Source organism: Phyllobates terribilis, unplaced genomic scaffold, assembly GCF_046119375.1.
Source record: "Phyllobates terribilis strain yellow unplaced genomic scaffold, ASM4611937v1 Scaffold_11__3_contigs__length_659146591, whole genome shotgun sequence".
NCBI lineage: Eukaryota > Metazoa > Chordata > Amphibia > Anura > Dendrobatidae > Phyllobates > Phyllobates terribilis.
Window position 1 is genome coordinate 436,989,452 of NW_027362771.1, and position 25,193 is coordinate 437,014,644.

Consider the following 25,193-nt stretch of genomic DNA (forward strand, 5'->3'; position numbering starts at 1 on the left):
CCATGACCCCCTGCAGTGTAAGTCCAGCCCCAGCCAGCTCTGATTGGATCTCCAATCAGAGCACCTGAACACAGGTGACAGGGCGGTGACCGGCTTGTGATCTGCCTGTCACCTCCCTGTGACCCCCTATGGTGCGTGCCCAGGCCCCAGCCATCTCTGATTGGTGCGATCGATGTCACACCTAACCGGGTGGTGACCGGTCTGTGACCTGCCTGTCACCACCCTATCACCCCCCCCTGTGACCGCCCTGCAGATCCTCACACTGGGTGAGGATTTCTACAGAGAGGTCACGTCTGATCTGCGCTGTGCTGGGCCTTGTAGTGCCACAGAATTTTCTGTGACACTACAAGACCTTTCTCCTACCTTCTCCTGTGTTCGGTCTTCTGGATCTGCTCCTCCGGTGTCCTGCTGCTGCTTCGCTGTCCTGCTCCAGTCCTGCTGCGGTGTCCTGGATCTCCTGCTCTGGTCTGCTCGGGTCTTCAGTCTCCTGCTCCTGAGCATGCTCCTGCTCCTGAGCCTGTTCCTGATCCTGCTGAAAAAAGAACAGAGAAGACTTTTTGGTAAGTCCATCACTGTTCTCCCCTCATCCACCCCAACCCCCCTCGATCCCTCATTCCCCCCCCCCCTCAACCCTCTCTTTTTACCGCCCTCGCCATCCTTTTTTTCTGCCACCGAGCACGTTTTTTTCCATGCGTCCTGCAGCAGCCGAGCGCTGACCAGTGACTATGTCACTGATCAACGTCCGTGCTCGCTGTTTTCCAGGACTTTTTTAGTCACTGTCCATTTTTCTCCCCCCCTCCCACTTTGCACCACCTCTGTGCGTGCCTCCAGCAGCCGCTGAACATTGATGGGTGACGCAAATCACTGATCAGCACTCGCGCTTGCTACTTTACACTTTTTTTTTTCCACTAACTTTTTTTTTTTGTAGAGGGCGGTCGCGCTGTCTGCCGTGCTGTGCGCCATGCTGGACCTTGCTGTGCCACAGAAGCCTGTGACTCCTCAATCGCCGCTCCTGCTACAGAAGACATCTGACAGAAGACATCTGAAAGAAGACATCTGAAAGATGACAACTGTAAGTAGGATTTTTTTTTGATCCGTCCTCATCCACCCCAATCCCCCTCTCTCCCCTCTCCTCTTCCCCCCTTCCCATCCGCCTTTCTGCCACTAAGTGCTGATCATTACTTGATCAGTACTTGATCGCTCGACTTTTGTCTGTTTTTTTTTTTGTGCTTTCTGCAGCGGCTGAGCGCTGATTAGTGACCACTAGTGTTGAGCGAGTATGTTCTATTAACCCTTTCGCACAGTTTGCTCGGGCCGAGCTCCGAGTATTTACAGCTGCTCGGTGATATGGTTGAATCGCTCCCGTGTGCATGATTTGCAACTGTTTGAAAGCTTTATTACATGGGAGGAATATCTATTTCTTACACATTCCTCACATGTAATAAAGCTGTCAAACAGTTGCAAATCATGCACACGAGAGCGATTCAAATATATCACCGAGCAGCTATAAATACTCGGAGCTCGGCCCGAGCATACTCGGACAGAACATACTCGCTCAACACTAGTGACCACAGATCACTGATCCGCACTCGTGCTTGCAGTTTTACACTCCCCCTCATTTGCACCACATCCGCGCGCACACCCAGCAGCTGCCGAGAGTTAATTGGTGACATAGTTCACCGATCCGCACTCGTGCTCGCTGTTTTCACAAGTTCACACCAAGCACACTGACACAAATACACTCTAAATAAAGTACTGACACACACGCACCACATACACAACAAAAAATGTCCCGCTCATCCCAAACTATTCAGTGGAGGAGGCATACGCTTTTCTTGCCTCCGACACTGACAGCGAGGGCAAGGATCCCACATTTCTTTACTTTTCTGATTCCTCGTCTTCCTCCTCTTCTTCTTCCTCTTCCTCTTCCTCCTCAGGTGCTGCTGGACCGCCACGAAGACGCCCCAGGATAGAATTTGAACCAGCGCCTCCCATTACTAACCCCGTATGGACCTCGCCCCCCGAAAATTATGAGCCACTGATTCCTGATTTCGTGGCGGAATCAGGAATCAAGTTTGACACCACCGGCCTCACAGAAATAGACTTTTTCAAAGTCTTTTTCTCTGAGGATTTCGTAAACCTCATGTTGGGCCAAACTACAGTAATTTGTACGCTCATTAGTTTTTGGAACAAAACCCCTCTTCATCAACTTTGATCGTCTTTTCAAAGTTCGGCCGGTCATCGAGCTCTTCAACAAAAAGTTTGCTGAAGTGTATGTGCCCCAAAGGGCATTTTAAGGGGCGGCTTGGATTCCGGCAATACCTGCCCTGTAAAAGGTCCAGCTCCGGAATCAAGCTGTATAAACTTTGTGAGAGTACCTCAGGGTACACTCACAAGTTTAGAGTTTACGAAGGGAAGAACTCCCGGATTGAACCCCCTGAATGCCCCCTTGTCCTGGGAGTGAGTGGGAAAATTGTGTGGGATTTGGCGCACCCACTGCTGGATAAAAGTTATCACCTGTACGTGGATGACTTTTATACAAGTATCCCGTCCTTCAAGTCCCTCTCTGCGCGATGTACCGCAGCCTGCGGTACTGTCCGCAAAAATCGGAGAGGCCTCCCAAAAACGCTAATTGGGCCGCTGCTCAGAAGGGTTGAGAGCAGAGCCCAATGTAGCGACCACCTGCTGGTGGTCAAGTACAAGGACAAGAGGGATGTCCTTCTCTTGAACACAATACATGGTGATGGCAGCACCCTCAGCACTGTACGAGGTTCCACTACACAGGTCGCCAAACTAGACTGTGTAGTGGGGTACAACAAGTACATGGGGGGAGTTGATCTCTCTGATCAAGTCATCCAGCCGTACAGTGCTTTGAGAAAGGCCGAGGTATGGTATAAGAAGCTGGCCGTGCACATCGTTCAGATGGCAATGCACAACGCTTTCCTTCTGTCACAATGTGCAGGCCAGACTTCTACGTCGTACCTTCACTTCCAGGAGACAGTTATCAAGGCCCTGATATTTGGCAGCGGTGATGGAGCGGGCCCCAGTACTTCCAGAACTGAAGGACCTCAAATTGTACCAGGCCAGCATTTCCCGGGAGAGGTCCCTCAAACAGGAAAAAAAGGTAAGTCACAAAAGAGGTGCCGAGTGTGTTCCAAAAGGGGAATACGCAAGGACACCACTTACCAATGCGACACCTGTCCCGACAAACCTGGCCTGTGCATGAAAGAATGCTTCAAAAAGTACCATACTTCTATGCACTACTAAATTAATTTCTGACGTATGACAACCTGACGAACACTACACAACTGACGTAGTGTTCGTCAGATTGTCAAACATCAGTTGTGTAGTGTTCGTCACGTTGTCCTACACAACTGACGTATAACACTACATTATAAGATTCACAAATCGGGTATTAATTCCAAAAAGGGGGCACTTATTGGGCATTTCCACTGTTTAGGCACATCAGGGGCTCTGGGAACGTGACATGAAGCCCGCAGACCATTCCATCAAAGTCTGCATTCCAAAGCGTCACTCCTTCCCTTCCGAGCCCTGACGTGCGCCCAAACAGTAGTTTTCTCCAATACATGGGGTATCAGCGTACTCAGGAGGAATCGGACAACAGATTTTGAGGTCCACTTTCTCCTGTTACCCTTGTGAAAATATTTTTTTTTTACATTTTTGTGGAAAAAATGTGTTTCTTTTATTTTCACAAGTAAACGTTATAATTTTCTGTGAAGCATCTGGGGGTTCAAAGTGCTCACAACACATCTAGATAAATTCAATGAGGGGTCTAGTTTCCAAAATGGGGTCACTTATGGGGGGTTTCCACTGTTTAGACACATCAGGGGCTCTGAGAATGTGACATGAAGCCCGCAGACCATTCCATCAAAGTCTGCATTCCAAACAATGGCTTTCCCCCACATATGGGGTATCAGCGTACTCAGAAGAAATTGCACAACAACTTTTGGGGTCCAATTTCTCCAGGTACCCTCGTGAAATTAAAAAAATTGCGGCTAAAAGATCGTTTTTGTGGAAAAAAAATGATTTTTTTTTTCACGGCTCTATGTCATAAACTTTTGCGAAACACTTGGGAGTTCAAAGTGCTCACCACACATCTAAATAAGTTCCTTAAGAGGTCTAGTTTCCAAAATGGGGTCACTTGTGGGGGGTTTCTACTGTTTAGGCACATCAGGGGTCTCCAAACGCGACATGGGGTCCGCTGTCAACACCAGCGAGTTTTGCATTGAAAGCGTCAAATGGCGCTCCTTCCCTTCCGAGACCTGCCGTGCGCCCAAACAATGGCTTTCCCCGACATATGGGGTATCAGCGTACCCAGAAGAAATTGCACAACAACTTTTGGTTTCCAATTTCTCCTGGTACCCTCGTGAAATTAAAAAAATTGCGGCTAAAAGATTGTTTTTGTTGAAAATTTTTTTATTTTTTTTTCACGGCTCTACATCATAAACTTTTGCGAAACACTTGGGAGTTCAAAGTGCTCACCACACATCTAAATAAGTTCCTTAAGGGGTCTAGTTTCCAAAATGGGGTCACTTGTGGGGGGTTTCCACTGTTTAGGCACATCAGGGGCTTTCTAAATGCAACATGGGGTCCGCTGTCAACTCAAATGGCGCTCCTTCCCCTCCGAGCCCTGCTGTGCGCCCAAACAATGGCTTTCCCCAACATATGGGGTATCAGCGTACTCAGGAAAAATTGCACAACAACTTTTGGTTTCCAATTTCTCCTGGTACCCTCGTGAAAATAAAAAAATTGAGGTCTAAAGTTAAATTTTAGTAAAAAAAGTTAAATGTTCATTTTTTCCTTTCATGTTCAATTAATTGCTGTGAAGCACGTGAAGGGTTAATAAAGTTCTTGAATGTGGTTTTGAGCAGCTTGAGGGGTGCAGTTTTTAGAATGGTGTCACTTTTGGGTATTTTCTGTCATAAAGACCCCTCGAAGTGACTTCAAATGTGATGTGGACCCTAAAAAAATGGTTTTGTAAATTTTGTTGTAAAAATGAGAAATCGCTGGTCAACTTTTAGCCCTTATAGTTCCCTAATAGAAAAAAAATTTGTTTCCAAAATTGTGCTGATGTAAAGTAGACATGTGGGAAATGTTATTTATTAACTATTTTGTGTGACATATCTCTCTGATTTAAGGGCATGAAAATTCAAAGTTTGAAAATTGTGAAATTTTCAAAATTTTCGCCAAATTTCCGTTTTTTTCACAAATAAATGCAAGTGATATCGAAATTTTTTTACCACTATCATGAAGTACAATATGTCATGAAAAAACAATCTCAGAATCAGGGGGATCGTTAAAGCGTTCCAGAGTAATTACCTCATAAAGTGACAGAGGTCAGAATTATAAAAATTGGTCTGGTCATTAACGTGCAAACCACCCTGGGGGATAAAGGGGTTAAAGGGAATCCGTCATGTAAAAATATGCTTTCAGTTATATCAACCAAGACAAAAAATACTGCACAATAACCATTATCAGTACATCAGTAAAGCACCAGAGCAATCACCCCTACAGGAATGAGCACCAGGACCACCATCAGTCCATGAATACAGAAATACATCCATCATCACTACATAAATACACTAGAGCCACCATCAGTACATGGACGCAGACCCATCATCAGTATGTGAATACAGCATTAGAAGTTGCATAGAAATATATGAAGCAGTCATGCTCGGGTCAGGAGAGCCACCGGCCAGTCCGTGCTCTGCATTCTGATTTCGGTCTGATTTATATGGCTGTTTGACTGCGCCCTAACAGAGCTAGCCAATTGCTATAGTCTGATTTTCATAAACTCTTCATACACATGTTATTACCCAAATGTCCACCCCATGGTCAGATAAGTGTATTTATTCCTACACTGTCTCATCTTCAGAAACTATTGAACACTAATTAGTAATTAGTAATGATTATTTTATATATACTATGGGGAATCTTTAGGATTCTTTCATATGGAGCAATCACTGCACAAACAAACAGGCGAAATCACATATATAAATATGTTTTTTTTTGTGGTTTTATAGCAATTGTGGCCATGGTTCACAGTTGACAGTTGTAGGAAATCGTCCCTAGAACTTTTTATCTATATTTTAGGTAACATCCATCTGTGTTGTCCACCGAGTGCCCTACTCCCTACAAATATCAAGGAGAATCGGGAATAGAATCGAAAGGAACATTACCATTTCCAACATCCACGGGATATGCCATAAATATCTGATTCGGGACCCACCTCTCAAACCCTGATCTGACATAAGAACAGGACCCCGTCAATCGCTTACCAGCTCTTTTGATTGAAAGCTCTTAAAATTGAAATTGGGGGTTTCAAAATTAGCTGAGCAAGCAAAATTTGAACATACATTATGGTGTTAAGTGTTACCCCTTCATGGTGGGTTTTTAGTTTCCTAAAGAAGTTTTATATCTGTTCTGTCATATTTCCAAACCTGTCTTAAGGATTGTTTTGCAAAGTCTGAAGCAATATGACTTGTAGATTTTCACAAACCAGGTTATGGCATAATCAGTAGCGGCGCATCAAAATCTATGGTCTCATCATTCCTCTAAGTGACCTCTTTGGTTGTTAAGAGACTTCCTCTGTTTCTTTAGTAATGATATTCTCATCTGAGGAAACCACTTTGATGAGTGATTTAGTTACTTAAAATGGTTGTCTCATCTTGTTAAATGGGTAAAATTCCAATGTGGTTGTAAATACAAGCAAATCTACAATTTACTTTATTTAGAATCCTGTCCATTTTCCTAAACGAGGCAATTTTTAATTATGTTATGTACTGCTCATTGCCTAGGTTACCAGCCATTGCTGCAGTCTGTCAGAGGTGGCCATTCGACTAGGCAAGTATTGCAAACCTTTAGCAAAAGTTTTTTGCTAAGGAGATTGCAAGTGCCGCTCTAAGGCTGTGTGCCCACGATGCGCTTTTTAAGCCTTTCCGCAGCGGCAAAAACGCTGCAGAAACGCTTAAAAAACGCATGGTAGAAGGCCTGCCATGTTCCCCAATGATAATCCGCATGTGCTGTGCACATGCTGCGGAAATTTCCGCTGCGGATTATCATTGCGGAAAAAAAACGCAGCACTACCAATTATTTTGCAGAAGTGCTGCGTTTTCGCCGCCATTGACTTGCATTAGACCGCATGGATTACGCATCACTGCATAAGTAGATGTGCATTCCATGCGTTCTAATGTGCGGATGGTACCAAGGTCTAGAGAAGAGGAGACTCTCCTCCGGACCTGGGTACCATTGAAAACTGTAAAAAAAAGAATAAAATAAAAAATAAATATATACTTACCTTCTGGCGGCCTGCGGTGCGCTCCTCCTTGCTTGGCAGCACTTCGCGATGGAATGAAGGACCTGCGCTGACGTCAGAGTCATGTGACGGGTCACGCGACGCTGACGTCGGCAGGTCCTTCACTCTACCGCTGCCGGCAGCCGGGACGGAGGGAATCAAGACTGCGGGGGCCATCGGAGGGTAAGTATACATTTATTTTTTTATTTTTTGACATTCTCTCGGGTCACAGTATATAAATCCATGCCTTTTGCATGGATTTATATAGTGTGACCAAGTTGACAAGCACTTTCCAAGTGATGCTAAAATCACTTGGAAAGCATTTGTCAACCCCCATGCGGAAATGCAAGTGAAGAATGCTTCACTTCCGCATGTCCCTGGCAGGAAAACGCATGTACAATCCGCATGCGTTTTTTTCTGCCAGGGAGATGCAGAAACGCTCAGGAAAAAATCCTGAGCATTTCTGCATCGTGGGCACATAGCCTAAGGCCTCCTTTACAGGTCAGTGTCTCCAGTACATGTGGTGACAGTTTTCACACATACTGGAGACATATACACACATAGACCCATTCAAATAAATGCGCACATGTCAGTGTGTTTCCACGGTCCGTGGGCAGAACACGCTGATGTGTCTGTTTTTTGCATGCTGCACGGGCAGCAACACATCCCACACACGTGCACACTGATGACACATGGATAACATCCGTGTGTCATCAGTGTAACACATACCGGTGCCTGGAAAACAGCAGTACAGTTCGCCATGTTTCCAGGTGTTAAGTGCTGAAGGCAGCTCATATCATTGTCGCCCGCTCTCCCTGTGATCAGCCAGAGCAGGCGACAATGATGGGAGTTGTATTCTGCACGCACACTGTACATTGTGTGTTAAATCAAGAATTAAATTTAAAAAACTGCATGGGCTCCCGCCAATATTTCATAGAGGGAAAGCCGCACGCTGGGGACTGATATTACTTTTCAGAGAAAGGGGCCATTAGCCCTAAATGTTCCCTGGCTATTAATAACAGTTCACAGACAGCTAAACAGACAGTTGTGGGTTGATATTATGGATATTGGCCCCCACCAAGGCTAATAACATCAGCCCTCAGCGGCCCCAGAAGTGGTGCATCAATAAGATGCGGCAATTCTGGTGCTTAGCCTCTCTCTTCCCACTTGGCCTGGTGTGGTGGCAAGTGGGGTAATAGAGTTGGGGGTGTATTGCCACCTAACATCAAGCCCAGGGGTTAGTAATGGAGAGGTGTCCATAAGATGCCCCCATTAATAACCCCATAGTCATATTGTAAATAAAAAACACTCAGAATAAAGTCCTTTATTTGAAATAACGACACAGACTCCTTTGTTGATATAAACACTCCCCCCTCTTTTACCCATTTATTAGGGTAAAATTAAAATTAAAAAACAACCATATTGCTCACCTGTCCGACGAGAAGATAATCCGTATGATAAACCCTAGGTCCCACGTCGTAATCCATCTCTGAGACATCTGGAATTCATGACTGAGCGGAGGCAAGATGTGACCGTTCAGTTATGAATCCAGGAAGACACTCAGCTGCACTTGGGGCGCAGCTTTAATGAGCTGTGGTGACATCATTGAAGTTACTGCAGGTCATTGAACCTGTGGTTCCCATGGGCAGATGTGACCTCAATGAGATCACCACTAGAACCGTGAAAATTTTCTGTGGCAGCTGAGGGCTGATGTTATTAACTTCGGAGGGGTGGGGCAATATCCATGGCTCATTCCCTGGCTATTAATATCAGCCCACAGCTGTCTGTTTAGCCTTTGCTGGTTAGAATTTATAGGGGGGCCCTATTCCAATTTTTTCTGGGGTCCCCCTGTAAACTAGGCAGTAAACACTATTCAAACAGCTGTGAGCTGTTATTACTAACCAGGGAACATTTTGGGCTAATGGCCCCTTTCCCTGGCTAGTAATATCAGCCCCTAGTGGGGGGCTTTACCTCTGCTGGTTATGAAAAATCGGCGGGAGCCCAGAAAAGTTACATTTATTTAATTCTTTATTTTACACACAATGTACACTGTGGGTGATGACTAATAATAATAATAATAATCTTTATTTTTATATAGCGCCCACATATTGCGCAGTGCTTTACATACATTATCATCGCTGTCCCCATTGGGACTCACAATCGAAATTCCCTATCAGTATTTCTTTGGAGTGCGGGAGGAAGTCGGAGAACCTGCAGGAAACCCACGCAAACACAGGGAGAACATACAAACTCCTTGCAGATGTTGTCCTTTGTGGGGAGACCAGACGACAATGATTTGAGCTCCCTTCAGCACCTGGCATCTGGGAACAGTGCGAACTGTACCATTTTTCTCAAGCGCCGATATGTGTGATACTGATGCGGCACACGGGTGGCACACGTATGCAACACACAGACACATGGACATGGATATCTCCGGTGCGGGTACCGGAGATATCAGGATGTGTGAAAGAGACCTAACGCTGTCCAGACCACTGGATCCAATCATCTTCCGAGCTCCTGCACTACAATTATGCTGTAGGTGCAGAGCTGTTTCTGTTTGCAGCATGGGAGATCGCACAGATCAGGCCAGCAGCGTAACAATGCCGCCATCTCAAATTGGAAATCATCAGGAGCTCAAACAGGATGTTGAGAGTCAGGAGAGCTACTGGAGACAAAAGACAAGACAACCCCTTTATGTTATGTAGCATGAGCCGGATGAATGAAAACCTTTATTGTCATGACTCTTGCTTTTAGTAAGGCTGAAATATTTCTTAGCATTGTAAATGTGCTGTGTAGTTGTGAATAATATAGAATTAGGAGAATGCATTTGTCAATCTTGATTTATTGTAGTAATTAAATGTCCTCGCAAAATTACATGTTATTATCCTTACAAATAATACCAATTACAATAATGTCAATTAAAGAGGTTCTATAGATTAAGTTGGGAAAATAACAGGTAATACATGTGTATGTGTAATATCTCACCAAGCTTGTTTTTTACCATGTAATAATCTGGTCTGATGAGCTTCTTTACATTCAGTAGAATCACTGCAAATGCAAAGCTGAGGACGTGATCTCAGGAACCAGTTTAGTAGGTGGCCTATGACCACAAAGGAATAAATATGCTTTCTATCACTTGTGTCTAGTCTAGGCCTGGTTCTAGCACCTTATCCAAATACCCTAGATAATAAAAACTGACTTAAAAAGGTTTTCAACTACTAGGACAACCCCTTCTTGAACTAAATGTTTGGCTCCGACAAAATAAAAAATAACTATACTCGCATCTCGTGCTGGCGCCGTTCCACTGGTGTTAGCACTCGTGGTCCTAGAGCTCTGGTGCGGTGGAATGACACGTGAGCCCTGCGCCCAGTCAGCGCTGGCATCACTGTGTCCGCCTTCTGACAAATCAGACATGAAGAAGAAGTCCGTGCTTCAGCTGATCTCTCTGACTTCCTCTTCATGTTCAATTCGGCAGGAGGCAGGGACAGTGACGCCAGCGCTGATTGGGTGCTGGCGACACATGTCATTCCACCGCATCACAGCCCCAGGACGGCGAGTGTTGATACCGCCAGAACGGCGCCAACACGGGAGATGAGTATAGGTTTTTTTCTTTTATTGGGGCAAAACATTTAGTTCAAGAAGGTGTAGTAGACAGCCCCTTTAAAGAGAACCTGTCAGCACAGTTTTGTCTTTATATTACAAAATTGTGCTGCTAAGTTTTCCTTAATTTTGCACCATTTGGCACATACCCAGTCAGCCTCCAACCGCTATCCCACTATAAGGATCCACTTTTCCCAATAAATATTTTCTAATTGGCTGTGTATAGTAATACAGTATATGACTTTTAAAAATGAACTGGCTGCTCTTTCTAATATTCCTCATGATATAACAATTCCAGACCATCTCTTCTTAAAGGGTAACTGCACTTTAGGCCAAATTTTACAATTCTGACCAGTGTCACTTTATGTGGTAATAACTCTGGAATGATCCCAGTGATTCTGAGATTGTTTTTTCGTGACACATTGTACTTTATGTTTGTGGTAAATTTAGATCGAATTTTTTTGCTTTTATTTGTGAAAATATCAGAATTTTGGTGAAAATGTTGAAAATTTTGCAATTTTCAAACTTTCAATTTTTATATCCTTAAATCATGCTGTACAAAATAATTTATAAATAACATTTCCCACATGTCTACTTTACAGCTGCATCATTTTTGAAACATAATTTTTTTTGTTAGGAAGTTAGAAGAGTTAAAAGTTGACCGGCGATTTCTGATGTTTCCAACAAAATTTACAAAACCATTTTTTTATTGACCACATCACATTTGAAGTGACGTCGAGGAGCCTATGTGACAGAAAATACCCCAAAATGACACCATTTTAGAAACTCCACTGCTCAAAGTGCTCAATCCACATTTAAGAAGTTTATTAACCCTTTAGGTGCTTCGCAGGAATTAAAGCAAATTGGAAGGGAAAAAAATTAACTTTTAAATTTTTCCCACAAAATCTTCATTTAGCCACAAATTTTGCATTTTTACAAGGGTAACAGGAGAAAATAAACCATACAATTGGTTGTGTAATTTCTCCTGAGTTCACGATACCCCATATGTGAAGAAAAACTACTGTTTTGAGCGCATGGCAAGGCTCGGAAGGGAAGGAGTGCCATTTGACTTTTGGAGCGCAAAATAGCACTGGAACAGACCCCATATCGCGTTTGCAAAGCCCTTTATGTGCCTAAATCGTGGAAACCCTCCCACATGTGATGCGATTTTGAAGACTACACAGCTCAAGGAATTTATCTATTTTGCCGGCACCCCTTCACGACCATGACGTAAACTTAAGCTGTCGTGTGTGTATATGAGGAGTAACACTCTTTCTGGCTTTTTCATGACTTGTATTCTGCATGTCTTTGGCCATTTTCCCTGTTCAGGCTCTAGTCACTAGAAGCTGCAGCAGTTTGTCTTTCTGTCATTTTGCGTCTGTCCACAGCATTTGCTTATTCCCTCTCCGTAGACTTTTAAAAGCAGCGAGGTGTCATTTGATTTCTCTCTGAAGACAGAATTGAGCAGTTGATGAGAGTGAGTGATCAGTGCTTGAGAAGAAAAGTGACTAATGAGTGTGGAAAGAGGCATTTTTCTCTAATTAGATATCTTACAATGTTTCTTATCTTCACTTGTGCTGATGATATGAGGAAATCAATAAAAGTGTAATTACTCTATATAATATGCGTGTGGGGGGGATTACCAGGCTCTTCCTGGGTTGCAGACGTCAGGGAAAGACGGAAAGAACATTTTGGATTTAAACTTGTCAGGTCCGTTTTTGTTACAGAGAATAAGCCACCAGTAGAGGAGTCTGATAGGGTTTATTCCCTTCTCCTCATCGCAATGAACATGCACACTCAGCTTAATTGATCAGAGCTACCACTGATTGGAGTCCCTCCCTATTGACAGGGAGAATGCTAACACCTAGTTGTCAAATTATTCTCACATTTATTTTGTACGTGAGGCATAAAAGGCGGAATGGCAATACAGAGTTATAGAAAAGTCACTTCAGAATTCTTAGTACATGGAAATTATAATTATTTACTAAAACAGACATGTCAGGAGAGACGACTGTTCACCAAGTTTCATGCAATATGAATATCGTAATGTCACATTGTGATATCACATCTATTGTTTGTCAATTAGGTTGTGCTACACGTGACTTTGCCAAAACAGACTTTGATGAAAATCGCATGACAGAAAGTCATAGACACAAGTGTTTTGGGCCCCTGACCTTCTGTTGGCAAAACACATGTTAATGAGTAGCCCAAGCCCTAAAATAAGAACTGTACTTTTAGCAAACTTTGCATAAATCAATAGTAAAAGTAAATATAAGAAAGTTTGCAATATTATATATCAGAGAATTCTGCTTCCTTCCTCACTTATCAACCACTTCTTCCCCTCCTCCCCTTTTATCTCCTGAACTTGTCATCCATATCCCAATATACCGTATGAGTGAGGAAACAGGCAGAAGAAGACATGGAAAGATCGTAGTGAGCTTTCTAACAAGTCTTGTATCTCACCATAGAGCTCATTCACGTCCAGACAACTTAGCACTGCTATTTAATTTTCTCCATGTTGCTGTCACTTTTTTCTGTAACCTAAAAAGGAATGAAAGCAGGAATCCCTCCCTGTATACTGTGCTGTGTATGGGAGACATCACAGCACCTAGACTCCTCACCCCAGCTCCCAAGGGATTGCAAATTAGGAGAAAGATCATATAGAGGGGAAAACTGGTGAAAATGCAGGATACAAGTCATATAATGGCCAGATATAGTGTTATTCCTCATATACACACACAGGACTGCTCATTCTGAAAAGTTACCCGAAAGTGCTGTTACCCTTTAAAGATAAATCAGAATACAGATTCTTAGCTTCCATTATGTTGTTACAACATCACACAGGGTTTTAGGATAATATTACGTACATTGCCTGTTGCAAAGTTGCAGGTCACTTTGCAAAAGGTTGACTGCAGTGACTGATGAAGGCTAAGTGCCCACAAGGCAGAAATGCTGCTTTTTTTTCTGCATCTCCCTGGCAGGAAAAACGCATGAGGATTTTACATGCGTTTTTCCTAACAGGTAGAAGCGTTTCTCAAGCGTTCTTAACATGCATTTTCGCATGCGGGTTATCAAGCGCTTTTCCAAGCAATTTTAGCATCACTTGGAAAAGTGCTTGACAACTTGGTCACACTATGTAAATCCATGCAACCGGCATGGATTTATACAGTGTGACCAACTTAATAGTTAAAAAAAGGATAAAAATGGTAAAAAATAAAAAAAAAACATTATACTCACCTTCTGATGGCCCACGGTCTTCTCTCCGGTGTGTCCGGTCTCTTGTACGGCTCGCGGTGGTGTAAAAGGACCTTCCATGACGTCATTTAGCCGACGTCAGTGGTCGCGTGACCTGTCACATGACTAAATGACGTCATGGAAGGTCCTTTTACACCATCGCGAGCCACCGAGGAGCCAAGACGCACCAGAGAGAAGACCGGAGGCCATCAGAAGGTGAGTATAATGTATATTTTTTATTTTAAATTCTTTTTTTTTTAACAGGTACTATGGTACCCAGGTCTGGAGGAGAGTCTCCTCTTCTCCAGACCCGGGTACCATCCGCACATTGAATCGCTTAATATCCACATGTGCACATGTATTCATGCGGATATTAAGCGATTCAATGCAACTCAATGGCGGCAATTACGCTGCGTGTCTGCAAAAATAATGGACATGCTGTGGATTTTTCCGCAATGATAATCCGCATCGGAAATTTCTGCAGCATGTGCACAGCACATGCGGATTATCATTGGGGACCATGGGGCACGTATTAGCAAGCAGTTTTAAGCGTTTTCGCTGCGAAAATTCCATGGCAAAAACGCTTGAAAAACGCATAGTGGGCACGCAGCAATCCTGATAACAGGGTTTTGGAATTGCTAAAAGGAGGCAAGCGCAGTACTCTTATCTCCAGCACTCCTGTTGGAAATGGATGGAGTGCAGGGGCTCATGCTCAATCTCAGCTCCATACACACGGTTCTCGTCAGAGCCCCATTCTCAGGATCGGTGGGAGCCCCAGTAGTCGGACACCCAACAATCGGCAAGTTAGTACCTATCCTCCGATAGGGGATATCTTTCACGCTTGGTAAAACTCCTTTAATTCTTCCCATTGACATTGCAAAACTGACGGATAACATTGTTTGGCCAAGCACTTCTGTGTTCTCTATGAGACAGCCGCTGCCGAACTCCTCTGTCCCCTCCAGTCTCTTTTGGCAGTGGCTTATTGCCTGGTGAACAGAAGGATCAGCCGTTGGAAATCTGAATTGCCCAATCTGTCTCTGGGAGACTCCAATTCACATTAAACTGTTGGCCAATCTAATGTGTAACGAAACAGATCTAAGAAAATGGCAACACAAACAAAGTTTCCTTAACAAAGTTCTGATTTTTTTAACCACTAAATTGCAGATTCAACTGACTTTAGTCTAATGTGTATGGTGGTCTTTAGTATGAAGTTATACAGTCTCTCTGCCATATAATGTGCAGACTGATACACTAGGTCTTGCGGCATCATGAGGATCTTACCCCAGCAGCACTGCCCCAGGCACTGATAGTGCTGGCAAGAGATCTCAGTGGGAAAGCAGGTCACTGAAATAAGAGGGACCTGTCAGTCAGACATAGGAGACGGGCAGAGAACAGAGAGAGAGGGCAGGAGAGCTGCAAGTACATCGTCCCACCCAAAGCACTTGGGCTCATTTGCATACAATTTCAATGCTGAATTTCTCAAACTGCAAAATGGATTTCAACAATCAAGGTAGAAAAATATTAAAATTTGAGAGTCCTCAGTGGTTGATACCTTTTAATGGTTAACATGGACAAAGATATTTTTGCTGTACAACCAAGGAAAGCATTTAATCCCCATGAAAGTGACTGTACAGTACATATGTAGCACCCTGAGGATTCGGCTGCTACAGGGGTATTGCACCTCAACCCAGAGGTGTGATATTCCACTCCCGGGTAAGGAAGGAGTGTGGAACTGAGCTCGGTAGGCTGCATGCACTACATACATCCCATTTCCGAGGAACAGGCCGACGGTACTCCCACTTAGAAATGTGCAGGTACGACCGAGTCTGTTCCTGGCTGGAGTGGGAGGGGGGGTGGTACATCCCAAGTAGTGTAGGGGCAGATAGGGGGAGCAGCCTGGGTAAAGATAGGAGCTCATTGGGTGCTGGTCACCTGAGCTCACACATAGAGGGTGTATATAAGGTGGGCACCAACTAAGAACAGGGTCAGTTGCAGAGAGAAAGTCAGCCAGCTGAGGAGAAGAGAGACCCAGAGTGAGAGAGGAGAAAGAGAGACCCAGAGGGGGAAACAGAAGAAGAGGACTCTAAGAACCCAAATTAAATCCCCGGGTGAAGAGTCGGCACAGGGTACCGGAACCCAAGCTGGTGGGGGCAAAAACACACCCCAGCCAGAGACCGGAGGCCGTGGGCAGCGTTTGCCATGGCCACCCACCACATCCACCACGAAGGCATACCACGTGGAGGGTCAGGGAACCCAAGGCCAAGGGTCTCCCAACAGAAGGCCCGAGGGAGCTGGACCTGGGTGGATCAATAGTGGGGACGGCCAGAGAAAGGACAGAAGGAGAGCTCAGGGTCACGCTCCGGACTTATTTGGGGGTTGGCTGGATCCAGAACCTGGTGGACGCAGCACGGCTCGGGAGGTCACTCGAAGCTGGAGTGACCAGAACATCAGCAGTGAGTAAACATCCTAAACTGCATAACCCGACTCTGTCTCTGATTGCCGTCTACACTGCATCACCACAACTCCCATCCTCTGCACCTGATCCCCCTGAGGCTATACCCCACCCGTTGGGGGTTATATCACCAAAGCTGCACCTACACCACCAGCCTCAGCGGACCCTGCTGCAGCGGCGGCCACAGTGACCGCAACACAACGGGTGGCGTAGTCGACATTAAGAACTTAGTAACATCTGTAGGACTGCCACATACAACTGAGTTTGACACCCTGGGCACGGACCGGGTCACAGCCACTCGGAAGACTACAACCCCCATCTGATCCGGCTCCGGATATTCCCCCTAAAGAATATGGCCCAGGGGGCGCGTCAACTTTGGCGTAGTCGGCAGGATTACGTGCCCGCAACACCCGGGTACTGCGTGCCTGAAGAAAAGTGCAAGTTTACCTCAAAAAGAAGTCTCCTGCCGGTTCCGGAGGGTCCCCGCCATCGGACCCCATCACCAGTCGATTCCCGCTGGTTGTCCGCCATTAACAGCTTTTTCCCGCCATCTGCAGAGTTTCCCGCCACTGGGAAGCGATTCCCGCCATTTCCAAAGGTTTCCCGCCTTGGAAGAGCGGACGCCATTATGGGCGTGCCAGAGGGTGGCGAGAGGCCACCTCCCATCGTGGGCCAGGACCGAAAATGGCGCCAAAAGTGGAAACCGCCCCCACCAACAGAGACTGTGATGCTAGAGGTGTCTGTCAGCGTGAAAGAACTCCCCCTGGAGCTGACAGTCACCAAGTTGCCCCGGGACCGCCCTCGAGGTGGGAGGAGACGAAAGGAGAGAGAAAAGATGGGTGTCGCCTGGAGGAGTCTGGAGCGAGCGCACCCGGAGGCAAGAAGCCTGGAGAAGAATATCGGAGGAGCTTACCCGGAGATGGCGAGAAAGCAGAGCAGCACCGGCCCGTTGGCCAGGAGCCTGCTAGAAACCGAGGAGGGAGAGCAGAGCAGCACCGGCCCGCTGGCCAGGAGCCTGCTGGAAGAAGAGCAGAGCAGCACCGACCCGTTGGTCAGGAGCCTGCTGGAAACCACGACCCCACTAGGCCTAGTGGAGGTCCTCGCACAGCTCCCCCGAGACCGGGAGTGTGCACAGACTGCCCTGGAGGGCCTCGCACGGAGGATGGCCCGGGTACAGCGAGAGACATTGGCGGAGTGGAGCCGAGAGATGGCCCAGCAAACCAAGACCCGGAGCACGCCAGCCAAGATGAGGAGACAGACCGCCTCTGAGGATGGCGCGGGAGGACCCAAGGCCGGAGACGGCGCCGAGAAGGGAGCCGAACGCATGGAGGCAGGTAAAGGGGACGTCTATACCCCAAACCGGGAAACCGCGTACCTGCCCCAGCTCCCCGTCGCAGAGCCCGAAAGTCCCCCTGCTGTGCCCGAAAACGCCATGTCACCGACGCAGACTAGGCCCCAACCGGAAGCCGCCGCCGCGACCCCTGTGACGCCATGCGCAACGACCCCGAGCGTGGCAAAACAGGAAGCAACACCAGCCTGGTCGCAGGGCCTAGAATTCCCGGGCGCCGCAATACCAACAGCGCCCCCTACCTCCGCGGAGCCCCCGGCCTGGTCGCAGGGCCAAGTAGCCCAGGGCGCCGCCGTCCTTACGGTGCCCTTCACCTTCCAGATACCCCAGGCCTGGCCGCAAGGCCCGGGCAACCCGGGCGCTAACACCACCGCACCCATAAGACCAAGAGTGCCGCATCTGGGAGAGGACCTGTACGCCCAGCATACGTGCCCGGATGGGCAGCCATTTATATGGCCACCGGAGTTCCACCATCCCCGACTCCGGAGAGAGAGACCCCTGGATGAACCCCTGATCCCGGCTCCAAAGCCCGTAAAGAGGATCTCGCCCCCGCTAGCGGAAGCACAGTTTGAGTGGGACCCCACCGGAGAAGATCTTATGGGGTTCACTCAAGAGACTCGGGCAGCTGCAGCGGAGCGTGCTGAGTGCTGCCGCCAACAGCTCGAGGACTTTGAGAGGGAGCGGAGAGAGAGGCGGGTCCGGGAACAGCTAGCTCAAGTAAAGAGCGCGGAGCAGAAGAGCCGGGCCAGGAGAGACCCCCGTGCAGCGCATAGTCCCCGCACCACCGGGACTGTGATAAAGTTTGACCTGCAGCATGGGTGGGGCTTCATCCGAGACCACCACACCCTAGGCGACGTCTTCGTAACCAGGAGAGACGTTGAGTCCCATCTGCCGGAGGGACACAGAGGTCGTGACCTTTACATCGGGGACGAGGTCACCTTCACCCGGCACAAGTGTGCCAAAGGTCCCTACGCCCTCCATGTGCATCGCCTGACGGAGGAAGAGCTGCGGTGTGAGGAGGAAGAGCAAGAGGACTCGGACGGGTCTGAAGCCAAAGGTAACCATAAAGCAAGAGCAGGAGGACGCCGTCGCTAAGGACAGCGAAGCAGAAGCTGTATATAGTTGCCCGTCGGGGCACCGTGAACTGAAACCGTGAACTGGAACTGAAACTGAAACTGAAACTGAAACTGTTGCTGTTGCTAATATAGTCGCCGTTGGGACCAGCATGTGTGAACTGTTTCCCTTAATTCCCACTGACCGAGGACTGAGAGCGGTCATTCCTCCCTAATACCTGGCCGAGGACTGAGAGCGGCCATATCCTTGTATATAGTTGCGCGTCCTAAAGCGCCCCCTACCGGTTTTCCAGGAAAACCAGTTTTCCAGAAAGACTGTCGCACTTTACCCGGTCACACGTTGCACAGTGACCGGAGGAGGAGCCAGAGGCGACGAGAAAGTTTTATATAAAGAGTGTTATGATGCTGCTAATATATGTTTTATATGTTTTATATGTTTATGAAAAAAAAAAAATTGTATGTTTTGGTGTTATGTCTTACAGCCCGAGGACGTGCTGTGATTTACCAGGGGGGAATGTAGCACCCTGAGGATTCGGCTGCTACAGGGGTATTGCACCTCAACCCAGAGGTGTGATATTCCACTCCCGGGTAAGGAAGGAGTGTGGAACTGAGCTCGGTAGGCTGCATGCACTACATACATCCCATTTCCGAGGAACAGGCCGACGGTACTCCCACTTAGAAATGTGCAGGTACGACCGAGTCTGTTCCTGGCTGGAGTGGGAGGGGGGGTGGTACATCCCAAGTAGTGTAGGGGCAGATAGGGGGAGCAGCCTGGGTAAAGATAGGAGCTCATTGGGTGCTGGTCACCTGAGCTCACACATAGAGGGTGTATATAAGGTGGGCACCAACTAAGAACAGGGTCAGTTGCAGAGAGAAAGTCAGCGAGCTGAGGAGAAGAGAGACCCAGAGTGAGAGAGGAGAAAGAGAGACCCAGAGGGGGAAACAGAAGAAGAGGACTCTAAGAACCCAAATTAAATCCCCGGGTGAAGAGTCGGCACAGGGTACCGGAACCCAAGCTGGTGGGGGCAAAAACACACCCCAGCCAGAGACCGGAGGCCGTGGGCAGCGTTTGCCACGGCCACCCACCACATCCACCACGAAGGCATACCACGTGGAGGGTCAGGGAACCCAAGTCCAAGGGTCTCCCAACAGAAGGCCCGAGGGAGCTGGACCTGGGTGGATCAATAGTGGGGACGGCCAGAGAAAGGACAGAAGGAGAGCTCAGGGTCACGCTCCGGACTTATTTGGGGGTTGGCTGGATCCAGAACCTGGTGGACGCAGCACGGCTCGGGAGGTCACTCGAAGCTGGAGTGACCAGAACATCAGCAGTGAGTAAACATCCTAAACTGCATAACCCGACTCTGTCTCTGATTGCCGTCTACACTGCATCACCACAACTCCCATCCTCTGCACCTGATCCCCCTGAGGCTATACCCCACCCGTTGGGGGTTATATCACCAAAGCTGCACCTACACCACCAGCCTCAGCGGACCCTGCTGCAGCGGCGGCCACAGTGACCGCAACACAACGGGTGGCGTAGTCGACATTAAGAACTTAGTAACATCTGTAGGACTGCCACATACAACTGAGTTTGACACCCTGGGCACGGACCGGGTCACAGCCACTCGGAAGACTACAACCCCCATCTGATCCGGCTCCGGATATTCCCCCTAAAGAATATGGCCCAGGGGGCGCGTCACATACATGCCATTAGTTTGGGGTGTAAATATCTCATGACAGGTTCCTTTAAGCCCCTTTACAACATGGCCAATTTCCGTTTTTGCATTTTGGTTTTTGCCCTCCCCTTCTTCCAAGAGCCATACCTTTTTTATTTTTCTGTCCACATAGCTGTATGGGGGGTAGTTTTTTGTGAGACAAGTAGCACTTTTAAATGACCTAATTCATTTTACCACATAGTATACTGGAAAATGGGAAAAAAATTCCAAGTGCGGTGAAATTGCAAATAAAAAGCACAATTCTGTCATTGTTTTTTGGGAATTGTTTTTATGGTGTACATTGTGTGGTAAAAATGACCTGGCAAAATGATTCTCGTCATCAGTACAATTATGGCTATACCAAACTTGTGCAGTTTTTTAATATCTTTGTTGTAAAAAAAATTTGGAAATTTGTAAAAAAAAAAAAAAAAAAATTTTTTGGGGGTTGTGTCACCATCTGAGACCGTAACGTTTTCATTTTTCAGTCAATGGAGCTCAGTGAGGACTTATTTTTTGAGGGGCATGTTTTTTTAAAACATTTTTAATATATCTATATTTTTAATGGGGGGGGGGGTGATTTTCATTTTTTTCTTGTTTTTAAAACTTCTTTTACTTTCATTGTATTTATTAGTCCCCTTAGGGAACTTGAAACTGCGATTGGCTGACCGCTTGTGCTATATACTGTAATTAGTGTTGAGCGAGTATGTTCTGTCCGAGTATGCTCGGGCTGAGCTGCGAGCATTTATAGCTGCTCGGTGATATGTTTGAATCACTCCCGTGTGCATGATTTGCAACTGTTTGACAGCTTTATTACATGTGAGGAATGTGTAAGAAATAGACATTCCTCACATGTAATAAAGCTGTCAAACAGTCGCAAATCATGCGCACGGGAGCGATTCAACCATATCACCGTGCAGCTGTAAATACTCGGAGCTCGGCCCGAGCATACTCGCCGAAAGGGTTAACAGAACATACTCGCTCAACACTAACTGTAATACCTCGGTACTGCTGTATATAGCAAAAATCTTCTTTGAAGCCCAGACACGGCTGAGTTTCATCAAAGCTCTGTGATGGCAGGCATAGGGGGTCTCCAACAGACCCACGGCTGTCATAGCAACCAATTAGAGCCCCGCGTGTACGTTGCAGGGCGTCTGATGGGACCTTAGAATGATACACCCCTATGTTGGCACATTGTTAAAGGTCTTTTGCTAAAAGTCTGCAGTCAATCTATGTGACTGCAGACTTCTGAAACCTCACAGAGGGCATCACATGCTGTGAGGATTCTTCGGTGTTGACGGTGAGACTGGGCGGTCATGTCACCATAAGTATGTGATCTCCATACTTCCGACCATATTCAAACTAGACATGCGCGGCCTCACTCAATACACGTCTAGTTGGAATATGGCCGGAAATATACAAATCACATACAGTACTTATGGTCACATGACCGTCCACTCTCATCATTAACATAAGAGAATCCTTACAAAATGTGATGCAGGCTTTTAGCAAAAGACTGGACAACCTCTATAACTGGACTGATCCCGCACTATACTCGGCACATAGAGTGAGTTATCTGTCGAGTATAGTGTGGGCATAGCCTGTGAGCCAACTCCATAAACCTCCTCCCGACTTGCACCGTACATGTGCGGCAAATGTCGGGAAGGGGTTAAAGTGAACATGACAACTGATGACAGACCTGAGTGGGGGCTGGTTTTGTGAGGGATAAGTTAATGTTTTTATTGGTAACATTTTGGGGTACATAACATTTTTTGATCGATCTTGGTATAAGGCTGGGATCACATTCTTGTGTTCTACGCTGAGCTCTCACGTCGGAGTTTCTGTGTAAATCCCACCAAAATGCGATTCAAATATAACCCCCGACGGAACCACCCACTCTAATGAGGCAGATGGAGATACTTTAGACTACGTTTGGAGTCTGCTCCGATAGTGTCCATCTTTTTAGGCATTCACAGACCACACTTGTGCGCTAAAAAGACAGCTAAAATAACGTGACACCAATGAACCAGAGACCAGACAGAGTCCAAAGTGACCTCACTTGACTCACTATAGTGAGTGATTCCATCAGGATTTTGTCTGAATCATGGTTTTTGTGACTCTCTCTCACTCCTAGAACTCCGAACATTGCTACGGACTGTCTGGTACCAACGCCGGGTCTCTATCTCTCTTCCCCAGCTATGGACTGTCTGGTACGAACGCCAGGTCTCTCTCTTCCCCAGCTACGGACTGTCCGGTACGAATGCCGGGTCTCTAGCTCTCTTCCCCAGCTACGGACTGTCTGGTACGAACGCCGGGTCTCTCTCTCTTCCCCAGCTACGGACTGTCCGGTATGAACGCCGGGTCTCTATTTCTCTTCCCCAGCTACGGACTGTCCGGTACGAATGCTGGGTCTCTCTCTCTCTTCCCCAGCTACGGACTGTCTGGTACGAACGTCGGGTCTCTCTCTCTCTTCCCCAGCTATGGACTGTCCGGTACGAACGCCGGGTCTCTTTCTCTCTTCCCCAGCTATGGACTGTCTGGTACGAACGCTGGGTCTCTCTCTCTCTTCGCCAGCTACGGACTGTCCGGTACGAACGCCGGGTCTCTCTCTTCCCCAGCTACAGACTGTCCGGTACAAACGCCAGGTCTCTATCTCTCTTCCCCAGCTACGGACTGTACGGTGTAACAGGCCAGATTAACCCCCCGCCCAGAATATACCTGGGGTTAAAGTGGCCTAGGCCAGATTATACCCCGGGTATATTCTGGCCTAGGCCAAACTACGCCCCGGAGTATAAATTGGCCTAGGCCAGATTATTCCCCTCCGGGTCAGAATATACCCCAGCTGCTGTAGATCATATTTTTCAGGCTTTTGAGAACCATTGAGTGATATACTCAATAACGGGGCCCCAGGCAGCGCACGGGGGGGGGCAGAGACAGCGCGCAAGGGGGGGGGGACAGCGTGCAAGGGGGGGGGGACAGCACGCAGGGCCCCTGTGCGCTGTTTATGCCCCCTGTGCGCTGTCTCTTCCACCCTGTGTGCTGTCTGGGACCTCCTGTGCGGTGTTTAGGACCCCCTGTGCATTGTCTGGGGCCCCATTCTTGAGTATATCACTCAATCCTGTGCGATGTCTGGGGCCCCTGTGCGATGTTTGATGTCTGGGGCCCCTGTACGACGTCTGGGGCCCCGTTCTTGAGTATATTAAAGTATATTAAAGATCAGATTTTCCACGTTTATGAGCACCATTGAGTGATATACTCAAGAATTACTTAATTTTTCAACATTTTATTGTTTAAAACGCTAAACACACAGACTTTTGTTACTACAACCAGAAAACAATTTTTCAACATTTTATTCTTTCAAACTCTAAACACACAGACATTTTTTTACTTCAACCAGAAAACCTTGACGGTTCATAAAAAACTTGACTGTTCAGGATATAATAAAAGTCATAACATTCTGAAACTTCAACTTATAAAGGTACCTTTACATGGGGCGATCATTGCTTCCAGAGAGGCTTTCGGCCGATAATCATACACATGGCTGGTGACAGGACACTACAATATAAACGCTCAAAGGTAAACACTGATAACATTAAAATGATCATACTCGTTTTCAAGATGAAGTGCATGTTCTGTTGTTGACTGCAGATTGAAGCTTGCGGGATAGGTCAACCAATCCATGGTGTCACCGACTTTTGTGTGGATGACGATGTCACAACTCAACAGATTTACTGTGGCCATGATTTCTGCATCAGTTGCCCAGACTCCATCATGAGAGATGCCAGAGGTGTTCACATATTCATTCACATCTTGATTAAAGTAGCCCTGTAGTTTTTTGGACAAGTCAGTTTTCCTGTGGTGGATGACTTTAGCTTAGTGTTGATCGAGCACTAAAATGCTCGGGTGCTCGAAGCTCGGGCCGAGCTCGCCGTGATACTCGGGTGCTCTACCCGAGCAACGAACCCAATGTTAGTCTATGGGAGACCCGAGCATTTTTGGCGCGGCACCCCCGGCAGTCTTTTAAAAGCCTAACAAGTGCCCAAAACGATAGTGACAGTGCTCAAATGACATGGGGACAGCATGGGGATCGCCCCAGGAAGCATTTCTGACCCCCAGGTCACTGCTGTCAACAACGTGGTCAGAGGTATTAAGCCACTTTTAAGGGCTCACAATAAAACGTTCAAAAACGAAACTGAAACTGCTTTCCTGTGAAATATGTTAAGGAAGTTCCTTTCCAGGGTAAACACTTGCGTATAAGGTAAAATAAATAACCCCCCCAAAAAAAATACTCCTCCACACCTAGGGCTATGTTAACTATGTTAACAAGTAGCATTTTTTATGCGTTTTTGCACTTTTGTATTGCTTTCAACCGTGACAAATGCATTCACCGGGAAATGTCATTTTAACATTTTACAACCTTATCTGGCCATGTGCTGTGTGACACATGCATATGACTCGC